Raw genomic sequence first — 23,926 nt, forward strand, 5'->3', positions numbered from 1 at the left:
CACATAGGTCTCTTAATTAGACTAACTACATGTAACGTTTAGTATTTGTAAATTAAAGCACGTAAGTACCATGTTGCCTACAGCCTGACACTTGTAAACGCAATAACACTTTGTTTATATTATTCTCTACTCAACCTCAAATTATGGTTTTGCGAAATTATTACACACGACAGTTTTGCAAAATTATTACATACTGTTTTACAAAATAGTCTTCATGTATTTGAATAAATTGTAAAATATAATAAAAATTGTAAATGTAAATTTCAATGAAATTGATGTGTCAAAAGTCGTGGCATCTTCTAGTTAGAAAAATAGAACCATTCATTTGAAACTGAGTTGAAAATAGTATAGTAAAAATATTGTTGCGTTTAATTAAGTATATGCGTGGAAAGATTTAACCCTTTGCATTCAAAGGAATTCTTTTGCTGGAAACAAATGACAACTTTCAATCTTTCTTGTTGTAAAGTTGAAACTATCAGAAATAATTACTGTTTGATATTGCTCATTACTCATACTGCAACGTTTCCCTTAAACAACTTAATTTGTAATATTGTAAATATATTTTAAAGGTACATTCACCCATATTCGTGATGTATCAATGTACCTGCTCAGTCACATGATTTTCCACTGCTATCATTGATCACGAATGTGATATCTTTTACATTAATGTTTAAGTTGACTTGTTAATGTAAAAGTTGACTTATCAGAACGTTGTTCTAAACGGTGAATGTGACATATTTTTCAAATGCAAAGGGTCGAAGTTTATTTAAATCTTTACAAAGCAACAAGAATGTTCTATCTTTACTTAAGATGCAACGAAACACATCAAAAACTCCACATAATCCAAAAAAAAAGATTGTTAGGACATCTTAACCCATTGCCATACGATTTATTTGTTGAATGCATTGTTCAATACTAACTATTCATTATTACAATATTCAAACGAAGTAAACTATACAATTTATAATTACACTTAAACTTCAATTAATTAATCCGTTTCAATTAGTTTTCAATTAGTGTTTAACTACGTCTCCAATTAATTACTAGAGTATTAAAACTTCCAGTAAGATTGATCACAGTTAAACTGTGTCAAGAGTGAAATTCGTCACAGTACAGCAAAGGTTAACAATGAACAACCCTTTGCACTCGAAAGGTGACATTCACCATTTCAACACAATTTTAAATAAGTATTTTTCAAATCTATTGTGATTTATAAACACGATGAAGACAAGTGGCAAATGACAGTAAACAATAACATCGAAAGAATTCAAACCTCTTAACACTAAACCTACCGGCATATAATGTGCACTTAATTTGAAATTAAAAATGAAGTTAAAAAATAAACAAACGACGAAACATAAATTAGTACACACATTTGTTCTTTATTTTGATGAAAATCAATGCTGACTTCAAGGAATGTACTTTAACAAAATGTGTATCTTATAATAAGAAACTTGTAGAGCGCTCATTTGACCGGTTTGGTAGTGTTAGTGTTAAATTACTATCTGTGAAAGTACCTTCGAATGCATAGGGTAAAGCAAGAAACCTAAACGGGACGGTTTCATACCAAGCGCCACGTTAGTCGAGTGGACGACCGGCGGACGTGCAGCGGATCGAAATCGTCCGCAGCGGCAAGCAAGCGAATGAACCTGAAAGTGGCAAAGTCCGCTTCGTTCTCGCCAGGTATCGCGAAACTCGCCGAAAACGTCAGACAATAAATACTAGATGTTATGCTTACTGAATTGCCGCGAGGCATCGGATCAATAATCCTCGAACACGAAGCAAAGATCAGCTGACGGCCGTGTGCGGGCTGGCTCACTCCACTGAACATCCTAAACGGCCTACAGGCCTCAATAAAACTAGCAGCGTAACCTGGTCGTTACTGCACGCCGCTAGAAGGGAAACGAGTCCAGGCCGGTTTTAGCAGGGTGTGTGCGTGCTTTGACACACAAGGTGGAGGCTGCCGGAACAGAAGGACGGAGGGTGGTTACCGACGGTGGCGTTGCTGGAGGTGGTAGCGTGTGTGGAGGGTGCTGTCGACGGTGGCGATGCTCGACGATGGTGGGACTCGAGGGCCGTAGGACGACGGTTTTACGCTTGCGGTCGACGTCGACGATTCAGACACACGGCCGTTCCTGCTTCAGGCTTTCTGGGACGTCCCGCGAGCCTGCGCCGTTACGTCTAGGCGTCGGCTGGGGGTTCGAACCGTCGAACCCTTGGCTTGATAACAGTGCCACGCCATCCGTCGCTGGCGACGCATAAATTGCGTGGCAGACAAAACCAGACCCGATTCGTAACGAGACTGCAATCTCGAACGGTCTTCTTTCAACGTCGAACGAGTTCGTTGGAATTCGACGGATGTGACGGGATTCGAATGATAACATCATTAGAGCTGCTGTTCACTTGCTACACTTTATATGACACGGTTCACTCGAAAACGCGTTAACACGTTCGTTATGGGAAAGAGTCCCTCTGCTGAGATACCGCAGCGAGTGTCATTACGCCCCTAGCGCGTGAGACGCATGGAACGAGCCGTAACGAACGTGTTAAACGAAACTCGTGCTGTACGAGCGTTGTCCGAGTTTATTGAGTCGTATTATGTGGACATGATCGTGTTTATGGAACAGATAAATGTCGTGATATTTGTTCGGACCAGCAGCGTGTTATAGGAATGCTGTTGCGATTTTTGCGACGTGTTATGTCGAAATCGTGGCCTCTGAGTTACGTGTTGTAGGAGACTTGATCGAGAATTAATAATATGAGTAATAATATCGAGTATTAATAATATGGTGATCGTTGTTACAGCTTTAGTTGAATTCTTTGTAGTTTGAATTTATTCTTGTTTGGAGGGATGAGTAATGAAGTGTAGATATGCAGTGGACGGGATTGATATTTGGATATGAAGTAGAATGAGTTTTTGAAATTGAACAGAAAAATATGAATTATTTTGAACAGCTAAAAGGATTAGTTCAGTGATAGGCAGATCAAGTGCTACTTGAAGGAACCACGGGCACGAGTGTGCACGGTGCGCGCAGTGGTGAGGTGTCACAGATCAAAGTTGCAAATTTTTTAACTTTTGCATTTATAAATTTGTAATTATGGAAAGTTTGAATTATTTCAATATTTTAGCGGTTTAGTAATGTGGGAATTTAGATGCTTACTATGTTAGGAATTTGGTAATATAGAAACTTAGAAAATTAGATGTTTAGTATTTTAGAAACTTGCTAATATGGAAATTTGGAAATTTAGAAATTTAAGAATGTAATAACTTGAAAAAACTTTTTTTTTTATAAAAAAACTTGGAGAAATTTTTAAATTTCGATTTGTATATTTAAGATTTTTTTTAATTTGTACAGTTAAAACTGCACAATTGTAGAAATTTAGAAATGTAGAAATTCAAAAATTTAAAAAGTTAAAAAATATAAAATTAGCTGTTTAAAAACGTTGAAACTTGAATATTAAAAGCATGAGAACTTAAAAAGTTGAAAATTTAAAAAATCTAAAAATTTTTAAATTTAAAAATCTGAAAACCTGAAAATCTAAAAATCTAAAAATTTTAAATGCTAAAAACCTAAATATCTAAAAATATTAAATTTAAAAAACTTAAAAATCTAAAGATCTAAAAATGTAAAAATCTGAAAATTTAAAAACCTAAAATTGTAAAAATTAAAAAGTCTAAATGTTTACTTCCATTAAGAATTATTTGTTATTTGAAACCCAATAAATTTCACACAATAAATGCTAAAATCCAAATATAGTTACTAACTTCATGCATAAATAATAAAACGTTTAAACAGTTTACTAACATTATAATGTATATTAACAATAACTTATATTAATAATTATATGAAACAACTCTATATATCAATATTTTTAATAGAACTTCTTGATTCAAAATTTATAATTTTACTTAAATACCTGTCACAATTTTCGAGATGCTTCTAAATGATTCAATAAATTAAAGATTTAACATGGAATACGATTCAAGAATGAAATTTTCGAACGTTATTTTCAAACAAAGATTGTTTGTATTGTTAATTCTATTTGTGTTCCTTTGGTCAGAATTGTAAATTGTAAATTGTAAGAGAGAAAAGTTTCAGTGCCGTCGGGTGTGATTCGGTAATAATTTAAATGATTATCAAATTCTGTGGTTACAGCTCGAGGGACGAGAACTTTTAAACGAAGTTTCTACGCACGCTATATTTCGTAATTATGATCGTGATGTGACAGGGAATTACTAAGAGACATTATCCTTGGACACAAATGAAATGATTTTTTGAAGTCTAGCAAACGATTCCTTGACAATAGAATTACAGTTTCATTGAAGCGAAAGACTGTCATTTTTAGACATCGTTATTATTGCTGAAATGGATTCACGTTTTTGCAACGAAAGTAATTCTAGAATTCAAATTAAGTTTGACTCTGTACAATGATTGGAAATCATGAAAAATTATATGTAATTTTATTTTTATTATAATTATATACTAAACTGCAGAATTTTTTTTTTAATTCAGGTCTGAAAGACAATTTCCTTGGGTATAATGTCGAGAAAAATAATTTCTGTATAATTTTGTCCCGTTTTATCAGTTTCATCTTCTTTTTTAAATTAAAGACACGTATTGGATGATCATTGCATTTTGCTAATACAAAATTATTTATAAAGACTCATGAAATACAATTTTTAGTTGAATTATTCGAATTATTAATTTTTTATTAGATCTTTGATAATTTTTCTTTTTTTTTATATTTCAATATTTCCATATTTCCATATTTCGATATTTCGATATTTCGATATTTCGATATTTCGATGTTTCGATATTTCGATGTTTCGATGTTTCGATATTTCGATATTTCGATATTTCGATATTTCGATATTTCGATGTTTCGATCCTTCCATGTTTCGCTGTTTCGATATTTCGATATTTCAATATTTCAATATTTCAATATTCCGGTATTCCAATGTTTTGATGTTTCGATATTTCGATGTTTCGATCCTTCCATGTTTCGCTGTTTCGATATTTCGATATTTCAATATTTCAATATTTCAATATTTCAATATTCCGGTATTCCAATGTTTTGATGTTTCGATATTTCGATATTTCGATATTCCGATATTCCTACGACTCTAAATTCCTACATTCCTATATCGTAATACATATGTATATCCCAATATTCCAATATTCCTATATCGTAATACATATGTATATCCCAATATTACTATATCCCTAATCATCCCTCTATCCTTGTATTCTTGTATTCCTATATTCTCATATAGTTCTATCTCTATATCTTTATATCCCTATATTACCACATCCTCATATTCCCATAACCTAAATTTTAATACAACTTTATCTTCAAGGCCCCTATATTCCTCGATATATCCCTACATTTCTACACTTTCTTAATCATAAATCACTATATAATTTTTTACAAATCGCAAAATCACTGTATCCATTCCTTCCATAAATGCAAATTTACATACCACAAAACACGTAAAATAAAATATAATAAAACAGATTATACTACTTTAACAGTCTTTATCAGAATTAGTTGGAATCGAATAACGAATAAAATTCGCTAACAAAACAGTAAAATTAATTCTAATAAAATGAACCAAAAGCACCTGGGTTATAGTCGGAATTAGCCAAATAAACAGTACTACCACCGTGTTCGTTTTTTAGAAGTGTCATAAATTGAATTCAATCATCCCAACGAGCAATCAATGTGTAACTCCCTGATAATACAACATTCGAAAAAGCAATATTACCGTATGTCGATAAAAATAAGTAATAATATGATCAGATAGAATGTTCCCAGGTTAGAGCACTCATCTCGTGCCATTCGACCGATCGATTTAATCGCTAAATTCATCTACGAATCATTGGTACCATCTTCGATAACTTGGTCGTTCGAGAGGCAGCGAACTAAATTGTTAATCGTCTAATTGGGAGAGTGAGAACGATCTTTCGATTGAATTCAGCGTCGTTCTCACAACGAAACAGCGAGTAGGTCATAATGTAAATAAAGGTGGCGTTCGTAAGATGGAAACGTTTATCGGAGTGACCCAATATCACGGCAAGGAAGAGGATACACAACGAGCAGTTTGTATAGCAGCAATAACTCTAAACAGGACAGACGAATAGATGACGATATCCTGCCTGTAGTCCGTCGAATCGACACAGTTACGACCGTTATAGGGACATTTTATGGAGTACTTTTTAGCGAGACTAGAACCGAACGAACGGAAGAACAACTATAACGACTACCGATTGGATCGGGCTAAATACGTAGTTGAGAGCTATTAAGTTACCGAAGCTACAAACTTTCAATTTATCGAGATTTCGGATTATCGGATATTTAACCCCTTGTTGTATGATTAAATTGTCAGGTCAGTCAGAAGTAATTATTAACCAGTTAACTGTGGCGATCTTTTTGCAAAGCTCGCACCAATGTGTCCCGATTATCAAGCGATGACGAGTTAGCTCTCAAGAATTTATGAATCCATCTCTAATCATTTACACTTTTTATTTGTTTATTTCATTTCGTGTTGACCTCTAAACATTTTAAACATATTACAATTTACGAATATAATTTAGTTTTCGCCAAAATTACAATTTAAATATCAAATTGTAACAAAATTTTACGCATGACGGATATAGTCGTCATGACACAAAATTCTGCCACATCTCCATGACGGATATAGTCGTCAAACACACTTAACTGGTTAAAATTAATGAAGAAAAAATCAAATTGTTGTGACTATTTTGTATTCAGTGGTCTTTGACTATACAAATATAATCAATATACAAATTATAATCGTACTTAAACTTCTAATTGAAAGGTAACATTTCAGTAAGATTTGTGGTATTTGAAGCGTGAGTGTGTCACGAGTCTGACTCATCAAAGTACTGCAAGGTGTTAATTACATAACTGACAAATTATTACATTTCTGAATTACTTAGTTACCGAATTACAATAGTAAATTATACTATTAGCAAATCATTATATTTCTAACCAAATTATTGCGTTCCGACATTATATAATTACGAAATTCGAGAATTACCACATCGTAAAACTTTGATATCTTCAAATTCATAAAATATTATATTACAATAATGTTAAATTATTAAATTTTCAGTAGTCTGAATTTGGAAATTCCCGAACATTAAAATCTTCAAATTCATGAATTAAAAATTATCAAATTGTTCAGTATTACATTTGCAAGTTACCTAATTCTCACTATATAAAATAATACACTTTTTGTATTTCTGAATCAGCAAATTACCCCAAATTATCAAGATTTTTAATTTACAAGTTAATCATCCTAATAAATTATCAGATTTTTAAATTCTCTCATTTCACGGATATAGGAACTCAAGATCTTCTGGATTTAAGGATTTATGAAAATACAGATCTAGAGACTTAGAGATTTTCAAATGCAAGGATTTAGAGATATAACGATCTAGAAATCTTTCCACTAAAAACTTGAATATTTAGGTATTTGGTAATTTTAAGAGTTGCAGAACTCCAAATAGAAAAATTAAAAATTTTGGCAAATTTGAGAAATTAAAAAATTTAGAAATTCAAGGATATGCAAATTTGAAGATCTACGAATTTCAGAGCTTAGAAGCTTAGCAACATACGTGCATGGAACCCACAAGATTTGGTAACTTTGATATTTTGAGATCCAGGGATAGAATCTAGGGATTTAGGGTTTACAGATTTGGAAATTTAAAAAGAATGCAGAATATCTTTACCTCTATGTTTGAAATTAAAAATCTTTCTTTCCTCGCTTGCAATTATCCAATCAAATTGTTATTTAATTATTAAATTAATTAGCTAAATTGCATTAAAATTGCTCATTTCTTTGTAACAAATTAATCAAAAATTTCTCTTCTACAATTGATTTCACTTTCTGTTTCGAGAAAATATTATAAAAATTTAATGCAATGAGATAAGTTAATCATATATGATGATTTTAATACTTTCCTGCTATTTTGCATTTTTTATCCCACTCACTTCATATTCGGTTGCTTTCAGGAAATTCAATTTCCTTTTTAAATCTTTTCATTTCATGTTATAACGCAATATTGTAACAATGCTTCCAGAGATAGGTTTCCACCGACAGTGACCTAATTTATTTTATTATTCCTTTTTCGTAAGACAACACAACGGGACTATAAAGTTATAACATGTCTGAAAGAACGAGGATTAAATATCATAAACAATTTTTCTTTTTAATTCAATCTTATTATGTACATTTTTAACGTAGTAAATTAATTTCATACATTAACATGTCGTATGACATGGTGGTTCAACGGGAATTTTTACTAATGTATATAAGTAAATTAAACATCGAGATGGATATAACAAAAAATGTTGACTGAAATTTACTAATTTGGAAATGCAGAAATATTAAATTTCTAGTTTTGCAAATTTACAAATTCACAAATTCCAAAATTCCAAAATTCCAAAATTCCAAAATTCCAAAACTCAAATTCCCAAGCTCTCGAATTCCCAAACTCTCAAATTCTCAAATGTCCAAATTTCCGAATTCCCAATTTTCCAAACTCCCAAATTCATAAATTTATAAATTTATAAATTCCCAATTTTCCAAATTCCCAAATTCCCAAATTCCCAAACTCTCAAATTCCCAAATGTCCAAATTTCCGAATTCCCAATTTTCCAAACTCCCAAATTCATAAATTTATAAATTTATAAATTCCCAATTTTCCAAACTCCCAAATTCCCAAACTGCCAGATTCTCAAACTCTCAAATTCTGTAAACAAATATCAAATAATTCCAGAAAGTATACAGAACTATCCTCATAAAAAATTAGCACCCTCACCGATCAAGCTTTCTTGCTATATGTATAATTAAGAGTTAATTATTACTACCATTATTTATCTTACCATACAATTTTCACTATGTGAACGATTTATGATCACCAATCATCAACGAATTTACTTCTCATTCCACTCGTTCATTAGCAATAACCAAACATTTATCTAGATATTTCGCATGAACGAATCTAACGTTTAAACGATATTACAGTTAAACGAACCTAATTATCTACCCCGTGATACAGAAAACAGATCCGTAGCAAATAGAATCGATTAACAGCAACCGAAACACAAGAAAAATTAATATCTGTATTCGTCACCATTGTAGATACGAAGCAGGAAGATGAAGAGCGGAAGGGAGAAGAACCCACGTGAATATGAACAATTATATATCCGTGTATGTCGGTTGCAGTTATTAATATTCCATTCAAAAGCATGGACTCTATTCAGCACGGTCTCTGAAAATTCAGATGAATCGGGTGAATTCTGATCCGCGGCCAGATTGCAGTTGGGAAGTGGACGGCCATTACCGTCCATTCTGTAAATTCAGATCGTCATTTACGACGGCTCGTTAAAATTAACGCAGTTACCGGACTGTGATCTCTAGGATTAAATCGGTCGTACAAGCCGACCAGATCAATCAGAAAACAAACGGAACCTGCCGATAACAAACGAACCCAAATTTCAAGTTTTCATTTCTATCTCTCAAAAAGAGATCAAACAAATCTGACGAATCGATCAGTCGTTTTAAGGTTATACCGTGAAAGATAAATTTGAGAGTCAGACAGAATACAGGGGGTTTTAACGCAGCGGACGGTTTTTTATCCTCATTCGACAAAGGGAGTTCAGAACAAGAGTTTCAGACTATGCAGTGTAGGCTTAGAAAGTAAAATAAATTTCGGAAACATTTTGTTTTCTTGAAAGTTACTTAAGGTTTCAGAAATAGGAATATATTTTTTGCCATACTGTAGAGGACATCGAGACAGAACACACTGCATAATATTTCTAGTAAGGAGAAGTGGGGTAAGTGCGGACTGGTTTTTGTAAAGTTGGTATTTAAACGTAAGTATTTTCAGTTTGCTATATAAATACTTAACGCTGTCGATATCGAACGCTTTGCACAATTACTACTATTTAATTAATATTAACTAGGACCTTAATTTTTCTTGTACATTTTGATTTTGATAGGAAATTGTTTAAAATGTCAACTACTCTGCATTTTCCCTGAAAATGGGGTAAGCGTAACTTGAAATTAAATACTTTGAAACTTTATTTTATGTGCAATGGGGCAAGAGCAGAATTATTAACGAATCTGCTATAAAATGCTTTTTACTGCATTATGCACGTACTCTATACTGCAAACAAGTACTCTTAGTTGAAATATAAAATATAAAATGGGACACAGTGAAACAAAACAAGGAAACAAACATACTAAATGGAGAAATTTCGTTCATATTGTAATAAAAATAGCCTGTATACGCACTTGCCCCGTTTACGAACTTACCTCACTTCACCTTCACATATTAAATATATGACTATAAATATAAACATGTGTAATATATTAATAATGTATTAATATGTTATTTTTTAAAGATGGTATGTGTTTCTTATGTTTTAGTCAACTGGTTACATTCAATCTCTGTAGTATCAAATATTTATACTGCCTCAAACTCAAATACGATACAAAGCTAAATATTTTACATTTTCGTTACAATAAGTCGACTTCTATGTTATTTAAAATATCATGTAGTATATATATATTTTGAATGCATCTCGATTTTCTGTTGAATATGGTAAAAAAAATACGTATTCCTATTTGTAAAACCCGGGGCGAAATCGATTTCTCCATGAAAACAAACTATTTTCGAATGGTTTTTTTTACTGATATCAATTGTACACTTCATACTCTGCAGTTCTTGTTTTAAGCTATTTTTTATTAGAGAGGTGAGTGAAAAATATGTGTTAGAGGTAACATCTTGTATGTGGCAAATAAACTGATCCAGTTACTCAAATTTTAAAATTTTGATTGAAAATTATAAGATTCTAATTTATGTTCTTGTACATTAATAAAAGCTTATATACACACTGACTCTTATTAATCCTTTTATGTGTTTCTAAAATATATTATCAGTTAATATACATATCGACATATACATATTGTATAATTAGCCCATGATATGATTCTTCGTTTTATTTTTATTTCTATTCTCATTTTAAAAATAATATCAAACTACCTCCTATTGCTAAATTATAAATGTTTCATATTTGCGAAGATAGCATAAATTTCCATTAGTACTTACACAATTTAATTTGTATAATTGCCTACGTTATTGGGTTGTAATTCGATGATACAGCTGACCTGTTTCTAGCTTATACAACCATTTAAATTTTATATTAATATTTATGGATTCTGCAGTAATTATAAACCATAATACTGATCAGTGTAAAAGATTTACATTCACAATGGAATAATTTCTACTGGAATTTAATAATACTCTGCTTCTATGTAAAAGTAACAGAGCCAGCTACCACACAAATTGCTTCCTGTACTTACAATTGAATTTGCTCACATTTTCCTCTTTTATTAATTTACTGTGTAATATGTATGCACATGATTTTGTTTAATAATCATCGTACACTTACACGACTAAACATGTGCATTATTTATGCACGCTTTACTTTGTTGGATACTGCATCCACTGTCCAACTAGGACTTTCACTCTTGTGAGACTTATAACTGACAATTTACATTTCTTATGATGGTTGTTACAAAACTGCTTCGATGCAATTCTGTACAACACAGTGTCAATTCACGACAAAAACAACAGACACTCCAGAATGAAATACAGTACCTAAAAATAATATCTCACAAGGCCCCACATATCACAGTTGCAGAATAAACATTTCGAATAGCACACGTGCACCAAACATTCATTTTTAATTTTTTCCGTGAAAAGTCATTATTAACCTCTTCCCGTGCCATTTATTTAACAGATGCGTCAGTCAAGACTAACTATTCGGGGCTATTACATTAAAACGAACGAAGAAAATTAAAATGCAACTATTTTATATTCAGCGATCCTTGATAATATAACTTATAGCTGGTCCTAAATTTCAAGTTGAAGAGTATTTAAAATTTGAGTAAGGTTCGTCACATTTGAGCTGTAAGTGCGTCACGAGTGAGACTTGTCAAAGTACGGGAAGGGGTTAACTATTATTTTACTTTTAAAGGAATTATATATATGGCTCCAGCGCACAAGTAGCAAATTATTTGTACCGCGAATATGGCTGACTGCTACAAGGCAAAGGATTGATTGCTTCAAACAAGAATACAATCACGAAAACAACATTAGTTGCAGATACGGATCAGATCAGCTTTTGCAACGTCAGCTTTAATCGGCAGACGGATGAGGCTTCTATTGGCGCAAACAATGCGCGAGGAGTATTTATTGCGGCGGCTAATACCGGTTTATTGGGATGTAAAATGAGGCAGGTCCGTGCTGACATGCTTGGTTTCCTCCTGCTCGAGTTCACCGCCACACCGTCCGACGTATAATGGAAACGCGCCTTTGGCGTCTGTTATGAATAAAGGAATAAACCATTGTCGATCGTTAACCGCGTTATTATGCTTAAAACTGTTGTGCGCTGATTCCTCGTTCAATTGAGCGGAACGAGCTTGCAGTATATTTAACAAAAATTAACAAGCAAAGTTATAGTGTGCCACGCATAGTAACGGCTAATTGTTCGGTTGTTATAAAATGAACGATATGGAGAATAAATTTGAGAAGTACTGTGAAATACTTGTAGTATGTAAGTTTGAAGGTTTGCACTCCTTTATTTTTTTCACCTACCAATGCCATAATTTACGAAATTAAGGAAGAAAATCTTTTGTTAATGTATTTAATATAAAATTATTAATCCTTAATCGTCTTCAGTGAACATTAATGCTTGACAGTCACATTTCGTTAAAATAACGTATTGACAGACAAGGACTTTTAAGATCCCAGGCATTGAAAATGTTTCATCAAAAAAGCTACTCATTATTTTAACCTTTGAATTTATTTATATATGTTAAGACAACATATTTCAACATATTTTACAGCTGATATCAATAAATTTAAAGGTCGAATATAAACAAAAATTCTGAAATGTGAGAATGTTGAGAAATTTACAGAAAAATTCAAAACCCTTTTCTATTTTTATATAAAGAGCTAAAACTTCAGCTGAACACTCTTGAGATATAAAAGTTTAAAGAAAGAAATAGTAAAAATACCGGTGTTTCAAAAAGATATTTATACCGATTTTCAAGAAGTAAAGTCGCTAAAACTGAAGCTAAATTGGCTGGGACCATTTCGTACCCAGTATGGTCGTTAAGGATTAACCTTTCATCACTTTAATCTACTTTGTAGATTTAATGCATGTACCACATAGTAAAGCAAAAGTAGAAACTAAAAAGCTGGATTAATATTAAAGACGATTTGCCTCTACTGAAATGGGTAATTTTGAAAATACACGGGATTATAACAAGAAACAAATAAATAAGCTACCTTTACTAATTATCATAAATATCGATCATTAATTACGGAATTTCCATTCAAATTGCTACTGTAATCTGCACAATCAATTTATCAAATAATATATACCACAATGTTCCTGATTGTTTGATTAAACAATCACACAAAAATCAAAATTTAAATGCCTACGAAATTCAGTAACAGATTATATCGAGACTCGTTCTTAAATATTGTTTGCAATATTACGTTTAACAGTGTACATGTAGACCTATAACAAGTTTATTCAGCTACAAAACGAAACGTACCTTTTGTTTTCGCAACACAGACGCGTTAAACGTATGCAGAGCTGGCGAACAAGCGGGTGCAACAATTTATCAGCATAATTTTGATTGGTGAATTTCAATAATTACAAAAAACGACCGACAGAATCGGTGTTTCCTGCTTACTGAATAAACGGATGTTCAATTGTTAAATCTCTTATGTAAATATCCAATAGAAATTTCAAAAACACTGCGTAAAATGAACAAAATAAAATCAACATTGAGATTATTCATGTATTCAATGGAAATATTTTTTATGTACTTTCAAATTTCTGTGTTTTCAAATATCAGTATTCTGGAGTTTATAAATCCTCAACTTTTTTTAGTTTCTTGTTTATTGTATATTTCTAAATCTTTGATAGTTTTGGAACTTCGTATTTCTAAATTTCTATGTACCAAAATTTATGTATCCAAATTTTTATAACAGCGAAGTTTTACATCTTGAAATTTCATCACTCCTCAGGTTTACGTGTTGTAGATTCTAAATTTCGTAAGCCACAAATTACTATATTAACCAAAGTTTCTATTCAAAAATTAAAAAATGCACAGATATTGAAATCTCAAAATTTGCAAATTTTCGAATTTCTAAAGTTCGAAATATCTACATCCCCAAATTTCCAAATTTCCACATTCTCAAATCCCCAAATCACTAAATTAACAAATATTTCCATTCCCAAGTTAAACAATTTACAGATATCTAACTCCCAATATTTGCAATTTTTCGAATTTTTAAATTTCGGAATATCAATATCCCTAAATTTCTGAATTTCCAAAACCCCAAATCCCCAAATTTCCAAATTTCCAAATTTCCAAATTTCCAAATTCCCAAATTCCCAAATGCCGAAATTTCCAAATTTTCAAATTTTCAAATTTTCAAATTTTCAAATTTTCAAATTTTCAAATTTCTAAATTTCTAAATTCCTAAATTCCTAAATTTCCAAACTTTTAAAGTGACAAATATTTCTATCTTCCAATTTCGAAATTTACATATATATAAATCTCCCGATTTCCAAATTTCCGAATTTCTTAATTTCTAAATATCTAAATCCCAAAATACGCAAATTCTCAAATTTCCAAGTATTCAAATCTCCAGATTTTTTAACTTTTAAGAACCCAAACTTTTTAATTTCCAGCTTTCAAAATTCCTAAATCTAAAGTTATGTAAATTTATATTTCCTGTTATATTACCCGATTGCTTGTTTTAAATTTATGGTACATTAGTGGTTCACCCCTCGAAATCAATGTCGAAATCTTTCATCGAACACATTTACCCAGATAATTAATTAAATTTTAATATATATAAATACCTTTTCGTTGATAATCTCCTAAATAGTTGGTAGAAACATTTCACTTACCTGTAACAAACAAAAACAGTGATCGTTAGAAAAATAGATACATTTGTTAATAATTAAACAGTAAATTATTTCATAAGAAGGAAATTGATACTTCCATAGTGTAATGTGAATGTATTACATAACATATTTATAAACGCAATAAACTTGCATAATACTTGCATTACTTATACTGATGCCATAGTTATTACTCACTGCAGAATGTAGACAAAAAGTTTCATAATAATAACTAAAATTGTCCATAGAAATGTACGTGAATTACAAATTTTACATTTTACGATAGGAACAACCAAAATGTAAGAAAAAACACAGAAAAGATAATTTTATTAACAATAATTTCAGTGAAACATGACTGAACAAATTGCACTTAAATAACTTAAATAACAAGCAATTTGTGAAATATATTTAGTAAAATCAATTAAATCAACAAATATTAATCTGCAAATTTCTGTAGTTATAAATTTTCTAAAATTATTTCTGGTAAGGAAAATGAATAAATTAATAAATATTAAAATTGAAAAGCTTTTAGGAGTGTATAAATGTAGTTAAATTGTTTTACGCATCAAATTTTGAACATTAAAATTATTAAAAAATGTAATTATAAAGTAAAGTTTGATTTACATAAATATTTCATTAAAATATTACTCTAATTAAACTTATTATTTATTTAATATGAAACATTAAGAGAATTATAATTATTTAATTTATAAATTATGAATATAATACATTATAATAAAAGTAATGATTTCATTATTAATTACAATTTTTGTATATGATATTACTTTGTATCAAGATACAAAAATAGTATTGTACAAAATAGTATTTGTACAAAAATAGTATTAGCGATAGTGATTTAATTTGTACAGTTAAATGAATATTTGAAAACGAAATATTTAATTCCAAATTTGAAATTTTGAAATTGAATTAAATACACCATTTAAGAATATACATATTATACCATTCTAGAGTAGTAAGACATGAATTTTAATGTCGCGCAATGAAAATTGTTATTCATGCAAAGCAGGAACAATTATATCATGGTATATTTATTTCGTTACCCGTTTCCTGATAAAAGATCCCGCTTCGAGAAACTTAGGATCACAATTTAACGGAAATTGAAACAGCACTGCAATTTATCGGAAAACTCTCTGTTCCGGCGATCCTGAATTATTTCGCGATTTAAGTAGTAAACCGTCGTATTAATCCGACAGTCGTGGTACCAAGTTTCTCGGCTAGTTTCGCTTCTATTCGCCAGATAATGCCACTGATTGACTTACAATGTTTCCGTAAATTCGTTAATTTTATGTTCCACGTTGTTTGCTATAAATTTTATAAGCAGTAGGTGTACATTTTATATAAACGTTAAATGAATTCAAAGAACTGTTTCCGTAAATAAAAAGTGACTTAAATATGTGGTATCGTAATTTTAAGAGACGTTGATTTATAATACATAAAATTATGATATAAAGACCATGATAGACAATGCGACGATACGTTGATGTTTTTGGAGGAACGGGAGGAGAGAAGAGGGCTCGCGGATTTTTTCCTAATGGACAAAAGACAGTGTAGAAATGTCAAACGTGTAGTTTGATTTCCGTAGACAGTCGGAATAATTATATTGCAATTTTTATATGTATCAGTTTCTGTACAATTACTAAATTCATTAAAATATCATTATTATACCTAAGGTAAAGTGGAGTAAGTGCAGACTGGTTTTTGTAAAGTATTTTCAGTCTGCTATGTAAACACTTAACGCTGTCGATATCGAACGCTTTGCACAATTACTACTATTTAATTAACACTTTAACGACCGCTCACACAACACGTGTGTGATAGCCAGAACAACCGTTAACGACCGCTCACACATGTGTGTGATGCTACCGCCGAAGGTTGTTGTCCAGTGCCACACTTTCTGTGTGATAATTTATGAAAGTAAACAAGTGTGGATATTGCTATTGGCTTCGTATTTCATCGCCACATCTTTGATTTTAGGTAATTATTGCCTATTTTTAATTTTACATTTTACACTACAGTGGTGTACCATGTAAATTATGGAGCAAATGTCGGCGCTCTACGAAATATTAAATTTGTTGTTAAATATTTGTCGTTTTTTGTTTTATGTTATCTTTTTCGTGAATTTAATAAAGTTCTTTTAAATTAATTCTTCAAAAATACTGCCGGCCCCTGGCGACGTTTGACTGCGTAGACATGCGGTCGTTAAAGTGTTAATATTAACTAGGACCTTAATTTTTCTTGTACATTTTGATTTTGATAGGAAATTGTTTGAAATGTCAACTACTCTGCACTTTCCCCGAAAATGGGGTAAGAGCGTAACTTGAAGTTAAATACTTTGAAACTTTATTTTATGTGCAATGGGGCAAGAGCAGAATTATTAACAAATCTGCTATAAAATGCTTTTTACTGTATTATGCAAGTACTCTATACTGCAAACAAGTACTCTTAGCTGAAATATAAAAGGGGATATAATGAAATAAAACAAGGAAACAAACATACTAAATGGAGAAATTTCGCTCATATTGTAATAAAAATAGCCTGTATACGCACTTGCCTCGTTTACGAACTTACCCCACTTCACCTTATAAATATATTATTTTCTATAAATAACTAACAGTGTAGTTTGAATCGTAATGCAAAATAAAATGAACTACAATTTAATACAACTATGTTTATACTGAAATATATTTAACACGTATTTTAATTTTATCTTAATTTGATATAGTTTGTTTATTCGTTTGTTTAAGAGTAATGCAACATACATTTCCTCTTTAGATATTAATAGAATTATATAAACATTCTTAACATATGCCATTCGTTTCATTTCACCCTAGATTTTATTAAAATATCTTGTTGAATTCTCCATTGTATTAAAATTATTTAAAAATCGGAAAATATTAAGAGAAGACAATTATTAACGCTCGTAATTATACGATGTTATTACCACGAATGGAAGTACTGAATTTTTAAATATTGAAAGGGAAATTTCATTAAAAAATCGTGGAATTTAATCAGTATAATTAATCAACGAAATTTAATTAACGATTCTTGAAATTTAATTATTATAATTAATTTGAATTTATATTATACTGTAATTAATTTATGACAATGATAAATTAACGTAGAGACAGGCCAACCAATTACAAGTACTTCAATAAAACACACTCTGCTACAGAAATAAATTACTTTTTAACCAGTTTTAATGAATTCTATCATACAGTCTGGTACAAAAGTCGTAAAGTGTTTTAAGAAATCAATATCTTCTTCAAATTTAATTCTCAATATTTTTTCTTATCGAAATTTTTAAGTTCCGATTTGGATAAAAAGATGTTTGCAGAATTTTAAGACGAATTATGTTTGAAATATTACCAATAATTTAGTGTAAGAACGAACTTGACTTCGTGAAATTATGAAATGACAGTTACATGCCTGATATAATTTTGATATAGTTTTATATAATTTTGGTATAATTTTATTTAACCCACATAAGTTTCACTATTTTTGGAAAATACTGAAAATGGATTACTGTTACAGAAATATAATATCCACTGTTCGTGTACCACAGTGTTGTAAAACATTTGTGTATTTGACAATGACTAATTAGCTTTTCCTGATTAAACATTTTCCTTCTATATTGGCATTTTCTCCATGGGAAATATAGCTGTTACAATGAATCACAATGTATCAATAAAAATAGGGACACAGTAAAACTTAAAAAAACACGTAAAGTATAAAAACTTCAAACTCGTTTGTGATTTTCGTACCTAATTTTTTTCAACAAAGTTAATGGTATAACATGATGATACAATGAATGGCTAACTATGCAAGAGTATCTTCAAATTATGGCAAAAAATGTAAAAAGAACCAAAATCAATGAATTGAAAAAATGATAAATAATATGAAACACGTAGGAAACTAAAGAATGCCGAGACAACTATATTTTTATTATAAAGAATAAATATTTATTCAAATAAACAGAAAAACTGAACAAATGACGTCCATTTTTTTCAAATTTATTTTATGTAACACCATTTTTCTTTGTTCTTTGCAAGAATGATTATGAATGATTCAAATTTTTGTAACGCTAGTAACTAGTATCGATGACTGAAATTAATCTTAAGTACTAGTAACCATTATTAATAACAGAAATTAATTTCAGTTATAAAAAATCGTTATCGACGACAGAAACTGAAGTATAATTGTAACTGACCAATATAAATGACCGAAATTGTATTGTATTACCAACAACCATTATCGATGACCAGAATTTTATTTTAGTTCATAATAATCACTATCGGTGTCAAACCGATGCTGAAAGTTGAACAGTTACTTGTAACAAAAATTACTTTCAGTTTAAAAAAATTAATTAAAAACATTGTATATAATGTCTGTAACATATATTGTAACACAAAATAAATAGAGGAAAAGAAATTAATTAAAAATGACAAACAACAATATTACTAAATAAGAAGACATTCAGAAGAAAAACAAATAAGAAAGAAAAGAACATATAAAAATAGAAAAAATATTAATTACAATGCATTTGGTATTAGAGCAGTTCCAGAACCTAAAATTCTATCACCTTCATAATTAATAATTTGGCATCACTGATATAGTAATTTCTATAAATAATAGAATAAAAATGTTAAATATATCCCAAATAATAAATATTACAAGAAACGACCATATATGGGTCACTCTATTTGTGCTCCAGACTTATCAAACAAAGTTTTATCAAAATCGATGCCTCAACGACCGTGATATCTCCTTGTTCGATACTGCAGTATTCTACATGACGTAGAGACAACCATCTTTTCCGGACTAAATTATTTCCGAAATTTATACAAAATCTTGCATAACAATTTCGTCCCTAGTAAACTAAATGCTATAAGACTTATACATTTGACCAGGAAAGTTATTTAGCACAAATTATCCAAATTACAACGTATAGAATTTTTATGATAATATGAAGAGAAACACAAATACATTATCTTGTTGTCGAGCGATTATGCGAATGAAGGAAGATATAAACTGGTTCCAAGATGACTTCTTCAACTCGTTGAAGAACCGGCCGAGACACAACCCGTTTCGACTTGTTTCGATAACCGTCACGTTAATACTGAATCGGTCCTCGCCTAAGCAATGTTTTGTAAATACGCTCGGGCCTTTTCCGACTTTGTTCGAATACTATCCTTTTCTAGCACAGCGACTTTAACACTAGGTTTACAGGACGCGACATTTTGACGCATTTTGAATTTTTTTTAGAAAAATTACAAAAGCCGTTCGTATTTTTATTTTATCTCTTATACTGACTTTTATTCACTGAACGAAGTAAATATATATTAAAGTCTATTTTCTTCAAAAGCTTTGAAATATCGAAATTTGCTATGTGGTATACCTATCTCTATGTGCGTCAATTTGACGCGATCGTAATTTAAATAAAATTTTTAGTAAATTAGTTTTACCCATGCAAAAATTACAAGAATAATAAATATGAATGCACCGACAATACTTTATAAACGACGGACTTTGCTAGTTCGGAGTCGCACGCGGCCGGCTATGCCGGGTTCGGACCCTGCGTCGCAGTAAAAATGGCAATTCGCAATGTAGAGGGAAGTAAAAATATGAATGTAGAATTTTGAAGCAATATACTAAAATATTATTGAATAATAAAAACTTTTTATAAATATATATCTCATATTTTCATTTCTTACTTGTAGTGTTTAATTATATTGCTTTCTAAGTGGTGTTTTTCTTTAAATATATGTATTCGTTCTTGCGTCAAATTGACGCGTGTTCGTAGAGATAGGTATATGAGAAATGTCCGTAAACCTAGTATTAACAGAAATTACAAACTTAACTCTCTTATGCTTTAATAGTAAGATGCATTGTTATCCTATAATTTTTAATTTCATTGAAACGCAATCTCTTAAATATTTCAGTTTAAATTTAAGTGGAGTAAGGGCACTTTCAAAATAAGCGGCTGAAATAGTACATCTTCATCGAAACAAAGTAACAAAACGCAAGCTATATCCATTGCTAAGAAATTTATATTCGATAAACTGATAATACCAATTTCAAGAATTTGTGACATTCTACGTATCACTAGTTCGCATATTATTCAGGTATCAATCTTCAACGCGTACTATTTCCCAATTTTATTCTTCTTTATTCTATTTCGAAATGTTGCATGAAATATCGGTTACGTTGAGGATCGTTTACACTATGTCAATAAGCCGTGCCAGTAGCACGGGCCAGTAGGTAGTCGAATTTTTGCGTTTTTCACTTTGCCTGTACCAGGCGTTTCTTACTATACCTGAATCTCCACATGTGTGTTAAAAGAGGGCGGGTCAAATGATGACGCAGTATTTGATGGAAGGCAAGAAAAGAAAGAAACCATTTTCCTTTTCCAACAGACCTTTTAACAACCCGTCAAAAAACTGTCAGCTAAATTCGAAAACTTATTACGATCACTCTCATTTGAAATAAAAACAAATAATGTGGTGTAAGTGTGTGTGTGTACTATGTAATTGTATGAGTAGCATGGGTGCATGATATGAATGAAGCTTGCGCATGGTATCAATGAAGTTTGCATGTAATGAAGATTGCTAAATGATTGTCTTTTTGGTATAATCGAATGTTTTCGGAGCAAAGCGATTGCTTTGTGAGAAATTGAGAGAGCAAGACGTGCGAAATTTGTAATTCGTATAATATTGAGATTCTATTCGCGTTGCATTGAGGTAATTACATTTAATCATATTTTGTTAAATAAACTACAATAATCATTCCATCTATTAAAATTATTCTACAATAACTTTTCTTTAAATTCAAAACAACAAACAAAAGGATAGTACTGTGTCTGAATATTAATTTAAGATTAGGGATCCATCATTGCCTCAAAATCGCGATTATTGGTTTCCCAAAAACCGAACGAACTTTGAATCGTTATATCCGGCATAGCCGCAAGCTGTCAACGAGCAGCGAAAGAGGCTAACTCGAAGTTAGAACCACGCGGACGTAAATGGGTTTCATTCCCGTCGCATGTCGTATTCCAACTACAACTGTGCCCAGTCCGCCCACGCATCGAGTCTATCTATTTAGCGGCTAGCAATGTAGAACGAGTAGCATACGTATGTATATGAGTCAATTAGCATACAAAACAGTCGCATTTGCGTTGATATTAGACCACGAGTGCGCCGTACCGAGAGTGCTAGCTGGCTTTATTAACCGTATCTTTCAAAACCACCGGCGTTGGCTCAGAGCAACGTTCCTCGGACACCCCTGCCCCACACCCGTAACAGTAAACTTATTCGGTCCAAGTGGACCGAGTACGCCGTGTATTGAAAGCTAACGACGCGAAATTTTGAAGACTCCAAGCCAGCTTTAATTTTCACCGTCGTTCATCCTTGCACGAGTAATCTTCGAAAAAAAGTACATACGCTCCAAGTTTCGTGGGCACACGCGCCAGAAAGCGACGATGTGCTAATGACCCGAATTAGGGCCACGTTCAACATCCCTACGCGAAGTGCTCCCGGGTTCTACTTTCTGGGATTACGTGGCATGGTCTTTGAAGTTCTTTTTCAGACTTTTCTACGTGGCTGGATGATGTCTTGGAAAATTGAAGCGTGTGTACTCGCTGCTTCTTTCGAGAAAACGCTTCAGAGCACTGGGATCGAACGAAGCATTCTTTCGGGCGAGGAAAGAAATTTTGAAACTAGAATTCTTCCTAAGAGTTTGCACAGAAATTTAGACATTTTTCTGTGTGGTACAGAAGAATTTTTCATGAATATGAAAAGTTGTAGCTGATTGGAACTTTTTATGAATTTGTAGTATTAAAATTATAAAAGAAATGACTGTATGTTAAAAGTTTTTTTTAGTTTTGAGAAAATATTGAGAATGGAAGGATATTTATAATGGAATTTTTGTACACGTGTTCAGGATTGTATACGTGTAACATAGATGTTGTATCTGGCTTTGTAATGATAATAAGAGTTGTTCAGTTCAATGTTTGTGCGATAGAAGTAATACAGGAGGGTGGGTAGCCATTTTTGAACGTTTTAAGTAGTTTGGGTATAATGCCACCATTTATACTACCGTTTGAACAAGTTTCCTTTCATATGAAATTTCAGGTACAACAGCAGTGTTCTACAATAGTATTATGGTTCATACGCATTGCAATTTAATAAATCTCCAAACTTTGAAATTAAATATGAATTTATATATTTCCACAGCTTTTGATTAATTACATTTGGAAGCTCAGACATTTTTGAGACAACAAATTTTTAAATTTTCTAACTGGAAAATTTTTGCAATTTTAAATTTCGAAATTTATAATTTAGACATTGAGGAATTAAAACATTTTTTTAACTTCAATGTGAGTAAATTAGAAATTTAATATGAAATTTGCAAACAACTAAGTACCTACATTTTTTAATTTTATAATTTTCAAATATTTATAATTACACTATTTTCAAGTCATTTCATATTTAATTATCGACTTCAGAAATTTAGTAACATTCATTTCTACAAATATGCAAATTTGAAAAATTGTTAAAATCATAAAGTTTCAAATTTATTTATAAATTTTATAATTCACCTATTTCTCTTCAGTTTTACAAATTTCCAAAATCATAAATTTACCAAGCTCTAGATTTTCAAATAATCAAACATTTTAATAAATTTTGAAATTTTCAATTTCAGAAATTTAGAAATTAAAAATATTAGAGATTTAGTAATTTAGAGATTTAGAGATTTAGAGATTTAAAGACTTAGAAATTCAAAAAGTTAAAAATCATTACACCACCCACACCCATTTGTCTTCAAAGAAATGGAAACGAATTTTTTTTTTATTGACATTTTCATTTTACTATCATGATTTAAA

The 23,926-nt window shown here is 31.1% G+C and overlaps 1 protein-coding gene and 1 long non-coding RNA gene across 3 annotated transcripts in view; both read right to left on the reverse strand.

Moving 5' to 3' along the window:
- LOC143264832 (uncharacterized) overlaps positions 1-3,148 on the reverse strand; it is a 68,359-nt gene extending 65,211 nt beyond the window's left edge. Inside the window, exon 1 of the long non-coding RNA XR_013038791.1 lies at positions 1,739-3,148. This is a non-coding gene — a long non-coding RNA (uncharacterized LOC143264832). The remainder of the gene's footprint in view (positions 1-1,738) is intronic.
- LOC100879051 (E3 ubiquitin-protein ligase MIB1-like) overlaps positions 1-20,188 on the reverse strand; it is a 350,773-nt gene extending 330,585 nt beyond the window's left edge. Inside the window, exon 1 of one of the 2 annotated variants that reach the window (XM_076535848.1) lies at positions 20,032-20,188. The gene's annotated coding sequence lies outside the window, so the exon portion shown is untranslated. The remainder of the gene's footprint in view (positions 1-20,031) is intronic. The other variant, XM_076535853.1, reaches the window with a different exon arrangement.
- Between the last annotated feature and the right edge of the window lie 3,738 nt (positions 20,189-23,926).

The sequence above is a fragment of the Megachile rotundata genome, chromosome 1 (assembly GCF_050947335.1).
Source record: "Megachile rotundata isolate GNS110a chromosome 1, iyMegRotu1, whole genome shotgun sequence".
Taxonomy (NCBI): domain Eukaryota; kingdom Metazoa; phylum Arthropoda; class Insecta; order Hymenoptera; family Megachilidae; genus Megachile; species Megachile rotundata.